Source organism: Lissotriton helveticus, chromosome 5_1 (genome assembly GCF_964261635.1).
Source record: "Lissotriton helveticus chromosome 5_1, aLisHel1.1, whole genome shotgun sequence".
NCBI lineage: Eukaryota > Metazoa > Chordata > Amphibia > Caudata > Salamandridae > Lissotriton > Lissotriton helveticus.
In genome coordinates, this window is record NC_136065.1 from 1,573,851,995 (window position 1) to 1,573,869,348 (window position 17,354).

The 17,354-nt window shown below is 45.3% G+C and overlaps 1 pseudogene across 1 annotated transcript in view; it reads right to left on the bottom strand.

Moving 5' to 3' along the window:
* The window catches only part of LOC144755601 (acidic mammalian chitinase-like), a 32,817-nt pseudogene extending 16,487 nt beyond the window's left edge, over positions 1 to 16,330 (bottom strand). The window contains exons 1-6 of the transcript XR_013594942.1: positions 16,228 to 16,330; positions 11,774 to 11,803; positions 7,632 to 7,833; positions 6,565 to 6,621; positions 5,628 to 5,793; positions 2,288 to 2,443 (exon numbers count right to left, since the gene is read on the bottom strand). The product of XR_013594942.1 is annotated as an acidic mammalian chitinase-like (transcript). The remainder of the gene's footprint in view (positions 1 to 2,287; positions 2,444 to 5,627; positions 5,794 to 6,564; positions 6,622 to 7,631; positions 7,834 to 11,773; positions 11,804 to 16,227) is intronic.
* Positions 16,331 to 17,354: the final 1,024 nt, after the last annotated feature.

Consider the following 17,354-nt stretch of genomic DNA (forward strand, 5'->3'; position numbering starts at 1 on the left):
GTATAGGAAGGAATGCAATATTAGTGCATTGCAATTCTTGTGCTTCGATGAGAAACTAAATGAATAATTGTTGGTGAATACCATCTTGAATAGTATCTGGTGAATGTGTATATATAATTAGCCTTTTTAAGGAACCGCAAGTTTTTATATAGCTTGAGGATCTCTTTCGTCTAACCTATGTGTTTTGTATATAAAAAAAATAGCTAGCTAAGAACACAAAGTGCCATGCTTCATTTTCTGGAAAGGTTCCTTTTTTGTTGTGTAGATTATTTTCAACTTAAAAATGCCCTCCTTTTCTATTCTGCTGTGAAAGTGTGTCGTGATGCTTCCCTGGTCATGGCTGTGGAACAGACAACATGCAGTGAAGAGTGAAGCTTCTCATTTTCGTTATGTACAAAACTTCATCTTCGAAGGAGGGGCCTTTTTACATTTAAAGAAACAAGAACCTGCTTGGATCGGAAACATAAGATGGCTACCTCTGCTGAGATGTGAGCCCCCAACTTTTAGAGGAATGAGAGCAAACTGAAGAGCAGAAAAATCGAGTTGGATGCATATTAAGACAGTATCGTGAGAGAGTAGTGTAACAAGTGAGCCATGGGCTCTAGTGAGAGGACCCCCCCCCGCAAATGTTTAAAATACAGCAATAATCAGGATTCGGTGGGCCCCGGTGCCATTGCACCTGCTGCACTAATGGAAGCTACGCCCCTGTCATGAAACCCCAGTAGTTCGCGCCAGTTAAAGGTCATATGACAAGGGACTAACTCTGCCTTGCCTTACACCTCTTTCAGGGTGTGCCCTTTGACTATCGACCCCAGAATATCGACGAGACACTATCAAGGACACAATATCGCAAAGAAAATATCAGCAGGTAAGTAAGTCTAGATTTTCTACACCTAACTCCACATATATGTACCTATTGGTATACGTATCTTCAAGGTTCGGAGATGTGGAGTTAGGAATAGTACATATTTACCTCCCTGTATGCACTTTCCTTTCGATATTCTGTACATGATTGTAATATAGTTCACAGTCTAGTAGCTGGGATGGGAGGAGCTAGATGGGCTGAGGGGAAGAGGAGGAGTCAGAACAGGATGAGGGCAGTTAGAGTAGGGACAGGGTAGAGACAAGTAGCTGCTAATAAAGCTCCATTAATTAAGAACCTGTGTCTGTGGGTCTTTGTAGCAGGATGCTACAACTGGCGACGAGGGTGGGATAGAGCAAGCCCCACTGTGTGCAGAGTCTCACAAGGACACCCTGTCTCGAGCAGCTTCAAAAACGCCAAAAACGCTGCTGAATGGAGCCACACTGCCGCCTGAAGGACGAGGCCAGCAGCTGTCAAGATTGCCCTTCAAAGTCTGTGAGGGAGCAGAGGGGCCGAAGAAACGAGCGCTGAACCGCTCGAGAGCCAAGCAGTTGATCTGATGTTCTTGCATCACGATATCCTAGGGGTCAACATTCAGCAGTACAATCTTCTTTCAGATACAGCGGCCTGTTAATGTGCTGGTTTCTCTATAAGCGGGTCCCTCTCAGCCTTTCTATAAGGCCGGTGTTGTTGGTTTGGTAGCTTTAGTTGGCTGATAATGACCTGGAACTAGTAGAACTAATGCCTGAGTTATACCCCCAGATTCATCAAGCTTAAATCCGCTCGCAAAGGGCCAGATTCTGAGAATATGGCCCTTTGCGAGCTGTATTTTTGCATTTGGGATGCATCATCCCAAATGCAAAAATCGCTAATTAAGAATGCGCTAAATTGCGATTCTTTGCATTTAAGGAATCTCAAATTGAGATTCCTTAAATGCAATGTATGAAAGTGAAAAAAATAGCGAATTCGCTATTAGGGCACGCAAATTACCATTAAGTACATCTTCGTGGTAATTTGCAAAAACTTTGAAAAATGCACTAAAGTGCATTTTTCAAAGTTTCATGTTGCGCACATCAATTTCAGGGGTGCAACAGGGTGTCCTTTGGACACCCCTGCACCCTTGAAATAGCAATCTCAATTTGCGAATCGCTAATTGCGATTAGCAAATTGAGATTGTCTTCCCATAAAGGCCCATAGGAATGAATGGGGAGATATTCCTTAATTGCGACTCGCTATTTGCGAGTCGCAATTAAGGAATTATTAGAAATCGCTATTTTTGTAGTGATTTCTTGATGCATAGCATTTTGCTATTCCTTAATAGCGAATAGGTATTTTTCGCTATTAAGGAATAGCAAAATGTGTTCTTGATGAATCTGGGGGATAGCAGCATAAACACTACAGAGGAAAACGCTCAGAGGCTCTACAGTAAACAGCAGTCTTGAATTCCTTTACTCACTTTCCGACTTCAGCAATTTCATATCCGGCGTCGATGGTTCCTTTGCCTGCAGACACCGCAGCGGTGACCAGCAGCCGGGGCAGCCCTTTCGATTTCGCTTCTGCCTCAAATGCTTGCAGCAGTTCCTAGAAGCAAACACATTGCTTAATTTTTGCTGGTTCTTGCCCGTGGTGGGCCCCGGCGCCCATTTTTCAAAATTGCAACTTTTTTGTGCAGCATGACTCGACTTTGCTCACGAACGAAAGATAGCGAAGCAGATGAGGGTTAAAGAAGATGGAAAGAAATACAAGAAAACAGTGGCAAAGCCGAAAGCAGAGGTTGAAAAAGAACATGTAAGAGTGAGATAATGGGGCAGGAAGTGGAGGGTGGAGGAAGAGCCATAAGGTGGACTTAAGGCAGCCATGTTCTCTGCAAACCCAGGCATTTCGGCAGCACCAGAGCCTGCTGCCTCCGCCTCTCCTGGATCCTTTTCCTGGCTTCTTGTGAAAAAGAGGAAGCAGGAAGCACCTGGACTCCCACTCTCCACGCAGCCAATCAGAACGATGCAACGCAGCATTGTGATTGGTCTGAGCACCGTGACGTTCATCCAGGGGCTGTAGGGGTGGGGAAATGGGCATGTTCTCCATGCAGGCTGTAATGCAGCCTGCATGTTCTCCATGCAGGCTGTAATGCAGCCTGCATGGAGAACAGGGTAAGTGCGCATTACTGTTTTGGGCAGCCCGAGAGGGCCGACCAAAGAGTCATTGCTCACTTAGGAGATTCATGCCACTCCTCCCCTGCTCTTCAGCCCAGCAATTTCCACTCATGCAAGCTGCCTCAGCAGGAGGACAAAATGAAATGATAATACCATTAGTTATTATCATTTAATTTGTTCCTTTCTTCTGCTGCTTCAAGGTATTGGAACGACGCTGAACAAATGAAAAAGAAAAAAAATCGTTTCAGATGACACTTGTGATGAAGGTCGCAAATGGTTCCTATTGATCCTACTAAAACTCCACGATCGAAATGGTACACCCCTTCCACAGCCACCCATCCTCACGGGTTGGTGAGAAATGGCAATTCAGGCAGAGCCTGGTGGTGGGTGTTCCCCCTCGTGTGTTACAAAGCAGGTCAGCCTCTGCCTCAGAGACTTTATGTAGGACCACTACAGGGGACAGGTAGTCTCCTGTTTGTTGGTGGACGTTAAATAGCCCAAGAAGCACATACATTGTATAATCCTAGTAGGTGTCTGAAGGGGCCAGAAACCTAACGGTCTGCATGACGCCACACCCCCTGAATAGTTCTTCTCTTGATGAGCAGCAGGATCCAGAGTTAATCAGAAGCCAGTAGAGGGGCACTTTGTTGCCTTTCGCTTAGGACCCCAGCTGGGTGGAGCATGAGGTCAGGTATGTTACTGCGCATCACACTGAAGACCCGCCTTGTAGACTTCCAACTGAGAGAGCCTATAGCCCTGCTGGTGTGGGCATCTCACATTCATTGTGCCACACATTTTGGCCAATAATTATTTTGGTCTTATCCTTTGTTGTATACCATCAGCATTTGGAAAGCAAAACAGCAGAAACTTGTGAGGAGTGCGTCATCTTTTCTCTAGCAGGCTTTGGTCTCCCGTCTTCACCAGGATGAACCTGCGGGTCACCCTGTAGTGATTCAGTGCCCTTCTCCCCAGTGGCTTCTCTGAGAGCGAGGAGGATAGAGTCACCCCTGCACACATCCAGACACTAGTGCTCCCCCAAGGGCAGGCCACTGATAAAAGGCCAGGGGCAGGCAAGCTGTTAGTGCTGCGCAATGGGACTCCTGAGCTTGTTGGGAGGAGAGGAGACTGAGGCAGAGGCTCGTGAGATGGCTTTCGACCTGCAGCGCGTGCTTGGGGTAGAGGGCCTGCGCTGCTGTGCCCCACAAGCCTTCGACTGTCAGCACTTCACGCCTGCCTTTTGGTGCCCACAGCTGGGTGCCAGGATCCACCTTAGGGCACAGAACCTACCTGGGCCTAAGGAAAGCCAGCCTTAAAGAGCCAGAAAGAGAAAGAGAACCTAAGGTAAGGAATGGGGGTTCTCCAAGGTTAGGACCCTGCAAACATGATGAGGAAAACCAGGGTGAGAAGTGGGTTGGAGGGTTAGAACAGGACCAGGTTCAAAACGTACAGCAGTACCCACTGCTGGGGAGCAAACCCTTCCACAGAACTTCAGTTCAGCAAGGAATTCACACAGCCCCAGGGTTGTGAAAGCCCCATAGACTGGACTTTGCTGGGTCATTGGGCTTCATTCCTACTGCAATGTTCATGGGCCCGCTAGATCACACCACCACCCCAAACAACGCTTTTGATCGATGCAGTCTAACCAACTGTGACAACTGTCAACATAGCCAGACATTCTAGAAATATTTGTCTGTAATGAAAGATACTTACTCATTTCTGCTCTTCCTTACGCTTTTCTTGTAAAAACTTGCAAACCATCCGCCTTTTAGGAAAGCTCCATAATCCAAAAATCTGGCTTTGCCGAAAATACCTTGTCAGTTTTGGTATCTCCAAAACTAACCCCCTCCCCCACATTACCCAATCACCGCCGCCCTTTCCAGACGCTTCGGAGCCTCAGCATTATGGAAGATTTTAAGAATAAAAGAATGAGATCTATCTCGATATACTTTCTTGGCTGTGAGTGTGCATAGAGCCTGGAAGCAGGCTATGCAGTGGTATTCTTTAGGTTTGTAGGTGTGTATCTCCTTGGCTCTCTCCCTCAGGTACCCAATGTCCTCCTCTGAGTTTTGACCACTTGGGGCAGCGGCAACCAACTGTGAGAGATGGGTACAAATTCACCATTAGCAGGCCAATGCCTTGCGGGTCAGTTGCATTAATGTCTTTAGGGGCAAGGGGTCCCTTGGTGCTTGAAGGCCTTCTCACTGAATGCGGTGCTTCAACTCCCTCCCAGAGTCTAATGAAGACAAATTCTCGTGATTCACAACGACCTCTACGCGCATGCTCACAGGGCAGGGCTGTGGAGAGGTCATTCTGAGGGCCTCTGAGGACGCTCCAGGAAGGAGTTCGGACGGTACCATATTAGGGCCGGATCATCTTATCCGTGATCACGTTCTACTTGTAAGCAGTCTTCAACAAAGGAGACTTGTTGTGCCCAGGATGGACTAACACAAAATATCCCTCCCAGGCTCCTTACTTTCAGCAAACTAGGCATGCGTTCTTACCACAAATAGAGTGCCAATTTAGGAAAGTATTAAGCGGAAAGCATTAAAGTTTTAGAAATAAAATAACAAAGTTACAGCCACAACCAGTATTGCGGTCGACGAGTACATACGTACCCGACAGAGGACGGTGAAGCGCTGCTTGTCCTCCGGGGGGCTTCCTCGGGACCCTGGGTACTCAAAATCCAGGTCGATGCCATCAAATCCCCACTGACGCAGCCAAGCGATCACAGAGTCAATGAAGATCTTCCGGTTTTGAGCACTCGCGACCATTTCAGTGAACCTGGGAGCGGAAACAGTAGTTTGTGGGGTGGACCTGCTTTTCAGCCGCCTTCATACCTGGCATAACTACCCATAAAGTAGTTGTACGTTTTACAAAATGCCACAATGCAATTGATAGTGTCCTAGTGCAAATTAAAACCAAAAGGCCCACTTCTAGACCTGCCCACCAAAGCCCCCACTTCAATTTAAATATAATTGTACCTGTCGAACTATTTTTAAAAAAAAACAATGTTTGACAGGAGAGGATGAACCTATGAGCTATGTGGACTATTTTCAATTTATTGTACGATAAAGATTTAACCCTATTATTTTCTGTTTGCTATTTTTGATTGTCTCTTTCGTACCTGTTGGTAGTTCAGGTCCCCTCAGTGTCACTGTGGTAATACTATTCACTGAGATTTGTTTTTGGGGATTTAGGGGGAATGTGAAAATTCTCGAAGCGCGTTTATTTCACCCATTTCATTTCACTTTAGTTACAGACTAATGAAAGTGATGGTTATGCCGAATTGGTGAATTTGTCGTGCATGTTGTTGAAAAGTACTAATTTCAGGAAAAAGGAGATTACATAATAAAAAGACAAAGACAAGCAGCTCCCCTGCTGCCACTGAGTGAAATGAGCATGCACTGCATTTATGGCGGCATGGAGCTCACTACGACTGGGGCTTCTTGGAGTGATAGTACTCGAATCTGTAACATGTGCATATAAACTGCATAAAACAAAACATATATATGTAATTAAGATTTCAAAACCATCATTCTGGAGTGTTCGTACTTCTGTGTCCCGAAGTTCCATCCCCCGATGGCCAGCAGGTTGACGAGCTTAGAGTTGCTGCGAAGAAGAAGATGACATTGTTATGTTTACCATAGTGCAAGTGATGGACAGCTGTCAGATGCCTGCCTGAGTACACCTTTTGTACATCGTTTCCCGTTTCGTTTCAGATTTTGTCCCCACACCTCTTGATGAAAGGTGCTCCCGCATCTGCCTTTGGGAGCCTTATTATGGTTATTTTTGTAATCCTTATTTTAGAACTATACTTTGATACAGTAATGTTAACTATACAAACCTGTCGTGTTTCAGGCAGAGAGTGTGTTTCATACCTTGAATTGGAACGTTACTAGATGGGGGCCAGAGGGACATTATGCACCAGGCCTGCAATTTTCAGGGCCCGCGCTCACACAATATCTATAAATGGATTTCTAAAGCAAGGCTGCACTGTTTATTAGAGGATACGGCAAACAACACAGCCTACCACTAGATGACACCAGATGTGTAGGCGCTGTCATGCTTTCGTCTTTCCCACGAGGGCGTATATATTTTGTTTACAACAAAGCACCAAGGAGTCAGGGCAGACATGAAGACGTCTGATAGGCTTGATCACAAAGCACTGATTCTCTTGCACCCTTTTCAGCTCATTCTTTCTCACTAGAGGGAGCCTCAGATGCCTCACTGTCTTGATAACTAAGCCTGAGACTCATGCATTGGAGCACTCTCATTGCCTTTGAATCTTACACACTCTTTCATTCTCTCCCTCATTGTCTTTAGGTCCAGTAGCCATTATGGCTTTCCTGGAGTCTCACACCAGAGAATCATTATTCTGTAAAAAAGAACTACTTTGGGCCCCAAACCATAAACCCTCTTTCCTGTCTTGGAGATCTCACCACTCCTAGACCAGCCATCCTATATTCGACGTCATCATCCATCCCCTAGCCCTTCACTGTCAGCCACCATTATTGACATATTATGGAATCTGAGGGACTTAAAGGGGTAATGCTACTCTCAGTGGTGCTTTATGAGCCCTGAAAGTGAGTGAAGGTTGGTATTCCGAGGCATATACTGACTGCGACTTGAGGTTGTTGAATTGCTTGTAAAGGACGTCGTCATTCCACTCATAGGGCGCGATCTTGTGGTTGCTCATGGTGGCGAAGGCGTAGACCAGGTGGGTGCAGAGGCAGGGGTCCACATCCGCCGGCATGTACTTGGCTGGCACCGGCCGGTACTGGGACCAGTTGGTGAAGTAGCAGACCAGTTTGGTGGCAGGCACTACAGGGTGAGAGGAAGCAGAGTCTGTGGTTACATGCAAAGCCAAGGCCTGGAGGTGCACCAGACAGCGCGGACACTGGGAGCTTTCAGAGGGGTCCATGCATTTGAAAGGTCTATTGGGCTGGGGTGGGATCAGGTAATTTCAAAGTAACAAATGACTGCATCTGCAGAGCAAGCCGCTCCTCTCAGTGCACCTTCACATTTTCCACTTGGCGACTATAACTCTGGAAGCAGTGGATGTAGCACAAGTTTGGAGCTGGGCACTGTATGGGGAGGAGAAGTACAGTCTACGGTCACAGTATAAACAAAACCTTGGATCTGATCTCAGAATTCAGCAAACGGCTGGGTTTGTGACAACCTGCTGCCCCCGAAGGGTCAGTATTACTTGACCGTGTCTGCCTTTTTGAGGCGTCAGCCAGCCACAGAATATCCTGACCAATCAGCTGCAGGTTCATTGCACAGTATAACCCCATGCTGGTCACACAGCTCTCCAACACACCCACACCCACATTCATGGAAAGCGTTAGGCCCATTTGGCTTGGAACTCAAGCTTAATGGCGGTCACTCAAATGTAGACATTTGTAATTTTTTTGTCATTGATAAGATTAGTTTGAAAATTAAAAAAAAATATATATGGTTATGAGTCTCGAATGCAGGCTTTGACACAACCTCTTCTGTGCCTGAACTGAGCTATTTTCTTCATTTGGAAAAATACTTTCTGAGATAGATAGATAGATAGATAGATAGATAGATAGATAGATAGATAGATAGATAGATAGATAGATAGATAGATAGATAGATAGATAGACAGATAGACAGATAGACAGATAGACAGATAGACAGATAAATAGATAGATAGATAGATTGATAGATTGTTAGATAGATTGGTAAATATCAAAACAATACCCTATCAAGTTTAGAGTACTGCAAAAAAGAAGCAGACAACTGTGGATGGGTCCCAAGTTTAAGTGGAGATCAGCTCCTGTAGAGAGCACCCTACAACACCAGTGACACTCTGAATCTGCTCACCTCAAATGTCTGTTTTTCTAACAATATTCTTAGGCATGGGATTAGCACAGTACCATCCACATCGAGTTAGAAAGCGACAAAGTGTTTGCCTAAAAGACTTTGCTAGAAAAACTGAAATTTGAGGTGAGCAGATTCCGAGTGTTGCTGGTGTTGTAGGGTGGGTGCTCTAAACAAGGGCAGCAATTCAACTAAACTTTGGAACTACCCAGAATTATCTGCTTCTATTTTCCATATGTGTATATATAGTGAGCAAGGACGTGAAGTCCGAAACGCATCTGATGGCTTGCACCACAATCAAATAAATATTTGAGAAATAACTTGAAGACTGACTCGGGTTAATTTTTGAAGTCTGCATACCTGTCAGTGCGGGGAAGCACATCTGCGACAAGTTGGATTGGTATATATATATATATATATATATATATACACAGAGGTTGAAGTGAATTGAAAAAAAGTAATTTTGTTGACCTGAGACCTTCAGGTGACTGCATATGAAATAGCACACAACTTAAACGAAAAATAAATGCAAGTCAACCTAATCAGTGGGAAATACAGTTTTAAATTATGACATTTCTATTGGGTAATGTGATCACTGTTGATGTCAGAGTGTAGAAACAGAGAGAGACAGATTTTTTTCCCTGTTTGGTACAGTGAAGAAGGGTTACTTGTGTCTTTTTAGGACCCAGCCAGTGACAGAAAGCACTGTGAATAAGTCATTATTTGAACCTTGCATCAAACACTGTATAAGGTAGAATGCTACAACATGCGCAAAAAGATTTCGGTTTATGGTCAAAACAAATTGCTTGCAAAGTATAGATTTTAATAATATGCAATCATACTGTAGATAGTGCAAGCGTGTTTATAGTATCGTAAAAAGCACACACTCCATAGCTCAGCTGTTAACACTCTTACCGTATCTCTCAAAAGGAATAATTATTTGTCCTCACTTTGCTTCAACTGAGTATGTCAATTAAAGCCAATACTGACTTCCAAGCAGCCTTTACATTTGCAGATTAACCAATTGCATATATTTGCATTTATTTCAGGCTGCAGACACCCTGGCAGGAAGCTTGTTCATTGTTTAGCTGCCTGTCTCTCCATCTGCTTCACAGCACAGGATACTCCCTCCTTTCCATTCCAACTGTGGCATCTCAGTTGTCATAATTCACCGCCCCCTGATGGTTGTCTTTTCACAAAAAGTAGGGGAATGGTTATGGTTAAAATAAAAAAGTAGGGGCACGCCACCCCCACAGATCCATCCCACTTCGACGAACGTGTGTATGTGTTTATATATATATTCCATGTGTGTGTTGTGTGTGTATATACACGCCCTAAGTTGGCAGGGTATGCTCAGACGTGAGTCCCTTGCTCACTTTGCCACTGGATTCAAGCAAGCCTGGCTGAAGACGGTTGAAATGCCAGAAACCAGTCCTAGGAAGCTAGTTTCCGGTCCAGGGAAGGCATGGCTTGTCAGTTCAGGCTGGACTGTTCCCATGAGGCACAGGGTCAGACTGATTTGCATATGGCCATGTCTGAACTGGGGTGGCAGAGTGGGCTAAAGAACGGTGATGGATTAAACCCAGATCTGTTGACTGGGTGTGAGTGTTTGATTGGTTCAGATGCTCCGTCCATCACCACCCCCTTTTGTACCGCTTTGTTCACCATAAGTTGGCAGGGTATGCTCAGACGTGAGTCCCTTGCTCACTTTGCCACTGGATTCAAGCAAGCCTGGCTGAAGACGGTTGAAATGCCAGAAACCGGTCCTAGGAAGCTTGTTTCCGGTCAAGGGAAGGCATGGCTTAGCAGTTCGGGCTGGAATGTTTCCATGAGGCACAGGGTCAGACTGATTTGCATATGGCCATGTCTGACCTGGGGTGGCAGAGTGGGCTAAAGAACGGTGATCGATTAAACCCAGATCTGTTGACTGGGTGTGAGTGTTTGATTGGTTCAGATGCTCTGTCCATCACCACCCCCTTTTGTACCGCTTTGTTCGCCATAAATTGGCAGGGTATGCTCAGAAGTGAGTCCCTTGCTCACTTTGCCACTGGATTCAAGCAAGCCTGGCCAAAGACGGCAGAAATGCCAGAAACCGGTCCTAGGAAGCTTGTTTCCGGACCAGGGAAGGCATGGCTTGGCAGTTCGGGCTGGACTGTTCCCATGAGGCACAGGGTCAGACTGATTTGCATATGGCCATGTCTGAACTGGGGTGGCAGAGTGGGCTAAAGAACGGAGATGGATTAAACCCAGATCTGTTGACTGGGTGTGAGTGTTTGATTGGTTCAGATGCTCCGTCCATCACCACCCCCTTTTGTACTGCTATATATGCAAACAACCAGCCCCCGATAACGCGCTGATCTTGCACCACAGGGTCACAGACTCCAGAGATTTGTGCTTAATCCGTTTTTATTCTGTCTGGCATGGTGGTATGATGCCTTTCGGCCACCCCGGGTGGCCATGCCCACATAGCACAACCCACTACAAAAACAGGTAATATATTCTGCTTCCGCACCATGTGGCTCATTATAACCTTGATCATGAAAAACACACTACTCATTGTGAATTCACAGAAAAATGGAAATCTTTCTCCAGATATATATGTGATAAACCAAGTTACTTGTAATGTTTCAATAAAATCCAATATAAAACCACAATAAATCAATAATTATCGTGTACAATAAAGTCCTAGTCTGATTTAAATGCGTTGTTGTTCTTCGATTATTGCATAATTATCTGAATAGATATTTTACATAGTACTTCTATTAATATTATATTCAACAAAGTGCATTACATGTCATCATACTATACTGAAAAACAGAGACACCGTTGTTGACTAAGAGAATAGATCAAACAAATAATCATAGCTTATGATATATGTATGTGCAGATTTATATATCTGTTAGACCGTTCTCACCTGTCTGCAGTTGCAGCAGCAGCGCCAAACCTATTCAAAAGAAGAGAAACCATTAGGCATTTGTCCGAGGATCACTTCCAGGTCAGTTAATATGAATAATTCAATATTTCTCCCAAGGTTCACCTGGGCGTGGGTGAACCATGGAGAGTCTGCTGACATCAGCAAGCTTCCCATCACCACGCCCACATGGGTTGTGAGAACCAGCGCAAAAGTGGTGAGTGGATACACGCCCAGCGCTGTGAAATGCACGGAGGGCACAGCATTTCCCTCCCTGCCTGACCCACCCACTGACCACTGGTTCTGTTTTCTGCATTCGGGCATAAAAATCATAGATCATATGATCATAAAACCATAAAATCATAAAAGAATTATAGCCTCATTACAAATGGACCGGATTGGATTACAAATAAACCACTAATCCCAATATTTGTGCCCAAATTGGGAATACCGCTGGTGCAGTTAGGCTGTGCTGTAGAGTGGAATGAAGAGTACATGTTTACTACACCGCTGGTCACCTCAGCTTGGGCACACACTGGAATTGGGACTTCCACGGCACATTATGACTGTTGCAGCTCTGGACAGGGGAAGCCATGCATCACTACCAAATTTTACTTCATTTTAAGGTGCGGAACTTGAAATGGAGGCAATACCGCGCTGCGCTGCGTAAATATCACCCCAGGCGGTATGATTATAACGGCGGTGCTGTGTGACCTCCGAAATACCAGAGCACCCTGAATGTGGCCCTCAGAGCGTGAGGGACAGTGTTGGCAAGAAAAACATTCCAGTTAGTCTTTCTCCTAAAAATAAAAACACAACCTGCACACTTGTAAGGATGATTATTTTATTAGGCCAACGCATTTTTTTAATTCCTCGATTTCATGGTAACCTATGTACCCTCCAACTGAAATAAGTAAACTGAAGTGATTACACGCAGACAGGTAAGTGTAACAGCACTAGGTTTAATGACCGTTCATCTCCACAGCTTCCAGAGAACAGCACAACTGACCCAGGATTTCAAACAGCAACATTCCGTAACTATGGAGATGACATCACAGCTAGGAAAAGCAGATTAACTAATTACTACATAAACTGAAGGAAATCCTTTATTTTTAAGGAGGAGCCATCTAATTTCACTTTTCAGTTCCGTTATGAAGCATTCGTGTAGTGTGTAGTGTGTAAGTGCCTCTATTGTGACATTATGCGACAGATCCACAAAGGGCCTCCGCACTCATGGCGGAGGCCCCGCAGTCGTGGGGAGGTCAGGCCCGGACTGGCCGTTGCGGGCACCGGGCAATCCCCCAGTGCGCCGCAAGGGTGGGGCCGGTTTTGGGCCCCTAGGGGCCGTTTTTGTTACAGGGTCATTTAAGCAGCATAGCTGCAAAATCGGCCCTGCACCAAAATCGGCCGAAAACCGGCCCCAGCAAAGAGCTCAGACCTCCCTCCGGGGGCCGGCCGAGCACTTTGCAGGGGCCGGTTTTGGTTCCCAGTCCGGCCCGGGGGGAGGTGCCCTCATGGCGGAGGCCCCGCAGTCGTGGGCGCACTCATGGTAGATGCCCGAAGGTCGTAGAGGGGTGGGTGCACTCATGGCAGAGGACCCACAGTCTTGGGGTGGGTCGCAATGGATAACTGCAGTACGGATGTCCAGTTACGACAACAGGGCCTCTGCCACATGTGTGGAAGCACTTTGTGAATCTGGTTCTAAGTGTTCAATAGGAGTGTGTAGGAGCAGAATGAGAAGTATTCTGTGTGGTGCGTCCAGTGTTTAATTTATTGCGTTCTTAAGTCCTAGCCCCTTTACGCTTGGAAGTCCTCTCCTAGGCTCGTGCAGAAGGCCAGGTCTAAGTGAGGTCCCAGAACTTATAAAGTAGACTGGAAGCGGTGGTTCAACTACTACCAAACTCCAACACTAGTGGCTCCATCAGTTCTGTCATCTCATTTCTCCTCCCTGAAAGGATGTGACTACATCTCTTAATTCTGCTTTAAGATTTGTGTGTAAAAATGCTTCAACACTTTTCAGTCTCTGATATTTTTTTCTTTGCGGTGATCCATTGGAAGGACACTTTTCTGAATCCTTGAATCCTCCAAGTGAGGGGTCAGAATTTATATGCAGCTCCTTCTGCTCCCTGAATATCCATCATGAATTGCTCGAGCAACTTCTCACTCAGTGGCCCTACAGAGGGAAGTGTGAGTTTCTGCTCCAGATTGTGTGTAGCACAGAAGGCCCTGGTGGACTAGTTCAAGGAGTTCCTGATTCTGACTAAAATGGTGATTCAATTCTAAATCATAGAGAATCTACAGTAGTAAATGTCGTTTTCTGGTATAGACGTCCAAGAAGCATGTTTTCACATTCTGATCTGGTTTCCTCTCTAGAAATACTTACCTTTCATGGTGGAGGAAATTCATTTCAAGTTCAGAGTACTTCTCATTAGCCTCAATTTGGAACCAAGATTATTCACATTTACCTCTGCCCAGACGACTGGCACATTTAAACCTCATATCCACACATACTCATAAAATATCTAGAAGGAGGCTGGGAGACTCTTTGCTTTAAACATTTATTTTGAAACCTTCCATTTCTTTGGGTTATCGGATGATTGCTGGACAAGGACTGAGCAAGGTCTGCCTACCGTGGGTGCAAGTGGCTGACCATTATTGGCCAGTTGCAGACTTCGATAAAAAGGAACACAACTTCAGTGGTGGTTGGAGATGATCCTTTACTTGAAGGCCCTCTAAACTCTGACGACTGGGGGGCCAGGCTTCTCAGAGGCTCGTACAAGTAAAGATATCCTCAGTCTCCCAAGATTCTACCTCCAGCTTTTGAATAATAGGATATTTTGTGATAGGGACAGGAGAGAGTCTCCTTCTGCATTCCAGAACTAATGGTGTTCTTATCAGATTTACTGGTGGTGCAAATGTGGGTGCTCCTGTGTTGCCTCAGGGTGTCATAGTCCACAGCAACTTTCTGCAACTCAAGTCTATTTGTGGTGGGGGGTCTAATCTCTCCTTTTTCGACTCCGGTGATGTTAAGGGTACACATTATCTTTGACCAGGTGTGATTCGAAGTTTATTAGCTTGGGTCAATGGTATTTAACTCGTGTAGTAGGTTTTACTCTTGCAGAAGGCTGTCAAGGGAGACCAATGCAGGCTTGTAAGGATGTGTGTGATGTGGTCAAACAGTCATGTTTAGGAAAACAACAACATGGAGACCACCATTCCAAGGGGCCGGGACTGAACAGTTGAACGGGGAATTTCCTACACTCACTTGAGGATACAAAAGATTCTACAGAAAAGCAATGGGGAGAACAGGATTATTTTCTCTAGCAGTGGATTGGCCTTAAACAAGAAATATCAGCATATTACTATGCAGCAACAAACTCATGGGACTCACTTCCAGACAACATGACGTCCCTTCCCAGTCCTCTTTCTTTCAGGAGCACTTTGAAAACGACTCTTTTCCTGCTCACCTGTGTTTGATGTCATGACTGACTGACTGACTTATTTATTAAACGCGCGAATGCCGAGGCGTCTTGGCGCTGAATGAGAGAATGCTGCGCCACACTGATTAATCTGCCAGTTTGGGAAAGAGCCAGGTCTTTATTTATTTCTTAAAGACGGTCTTTTCTGATTGTCGTCTGATCTGTACGGGGAGTACGTTCCATAGCTTGGCCGCCTGGTACGAAAAACCCTTGCCTCCTCATGCTGTTTGGTTTTTTTCTCTCCATTGTAACATGTTCTTCTTCTGTCTAAAGTTCACTTTGCCTTTTTGGCACAACATCGCTACTGCAAACTGTTGGATATATATTGCACATATATGTTCTTTCAAAAACTGAGCATGTGAATATGTTCTTGAATTTTGCGCCTTAACCACCCACAGATCTAATGGCAATATAATGGATTCAGTGGAAGTCTCTTATTGTAAAATATCTATACACTGAATCTACTGGTAAATGTGGTCTCTGGTGGAGTTCTGTGAACCAGTACCCTTGGCTTCAGTGTTCTCCATTTGCCGCTCACAATTGAGAAGATGTGGGCTCTGTAAGAGCAAAGTGAACCATTTGTATCTCAAAACGTTCTTGTCCTCTATGTATATGCATATTTGTTTTTCTCCTTGCTTTTTCCTTCTTGACTTTTATTTGCTCTTTCCTTTTCCAGGCATTTGTGACTTGACTGCTATATGTACAGTGCGCTGATACTCGGAAGGGTCTGTTCGGGCTATATAAAACTCCTCAAATAAACAGATATAAAAAAAGAAATATGTTGGTCATTTGGACAATAAACACAGATCAACAGCTGCCTTTCGGCCTTTCCCCCATACAGCCGCCCATTTCTCCACAGCCGCTTTCTTCCCCGTGTGTTTCTGTGGGCTGCCTGTGAAGAAACACATTTGGGGTCACACCTGCTGCCTCTGTGGCCTCCGCCACGACTTGCGGTACTTGAATGAACGGTGCACTCACCAGCCCACAGCAGCATCTTCCCCATCGTTCTTCCTCTGGTTCCGCACTGGGACCCTCAGCGGCAAGCTCTTTTATACCGGAGCAGACAGACCTAATCAGGTGGGAACCACACACCTGTGCACGGACGCAGACCCTGTGGACCAATAGCAACACCTCATTCTCTGAGCAAACAGGCACCTTCAATGCCACACCTCCAATGGCGCCATCTGCCAAGGTCAACCAAAGCTTTGCAGTTTTAGCGTTAACAACTCAAAAACAAGTCCTTTGATAGCACTGTCAATGCCACCACGAGGGAGCAGGTGGGAAATCATGCAGGACTTGATGCATACGTGGCCAATGACCACGACATTAGTGTTGCCAGAGCTGTCAGCATTTCTGATGGTGCAACTGCAACGTACATTGCACCTTTTGAAGGCAGAATGCATGTTGCAGGGAGCTGCAGGTCAAGCTGGTGAAGAGAGGCACCAACCACTGCATTTCTCTGACCTTACAGCTACATTTGCTGATAAACGATGTGATCAGAGGGGGAAAGGTACTTGCAGGTGGTCGACCATGTCTTATATCCCAAACCTCATAAGGCACTATCATTGCACTTATACATTTTTAGCATACCCCATTCTTGTAGAGGACTGTAGATGTTAGCCCACTACCACATGGATATAAACATCTGTTCTTGGAAGGCATTTTCTTCCCTCTGACCAAACTGCTGATGAATCTTTGATTATCTCGAAAAAGATTCAAGTATTGATGAAACCTTGTTACAGTGTACACATTTATAAAAAAGCATAAACACACACATGTCAACATATCAGCTTTACTGGCACACATGCACATCCACTATATATATATATATATATATATATATATATATATATATATATATATATATGTGTATGTGTGTGTGTGTGTGTGTGTGTGTGTGTGTGTGTGTGTGTGTGTGTGTGTGTGTGTGTGTGTGTGTGTGTGTGTGTGTGTGTGTGTGTGTGTGTGTGTGTGTGTGTGTGTGTGTGTGTGTGTGTGTGTGTGTGTGTGTGTGTGTGTGTGTGTGTGTGTGTGTGTGTGTGTGTGTGTGTGTGTGTGTGTGTGTGTGTGTGTGTGTGTGTGTGTGTGTGTGTGTGTGTGTGTGT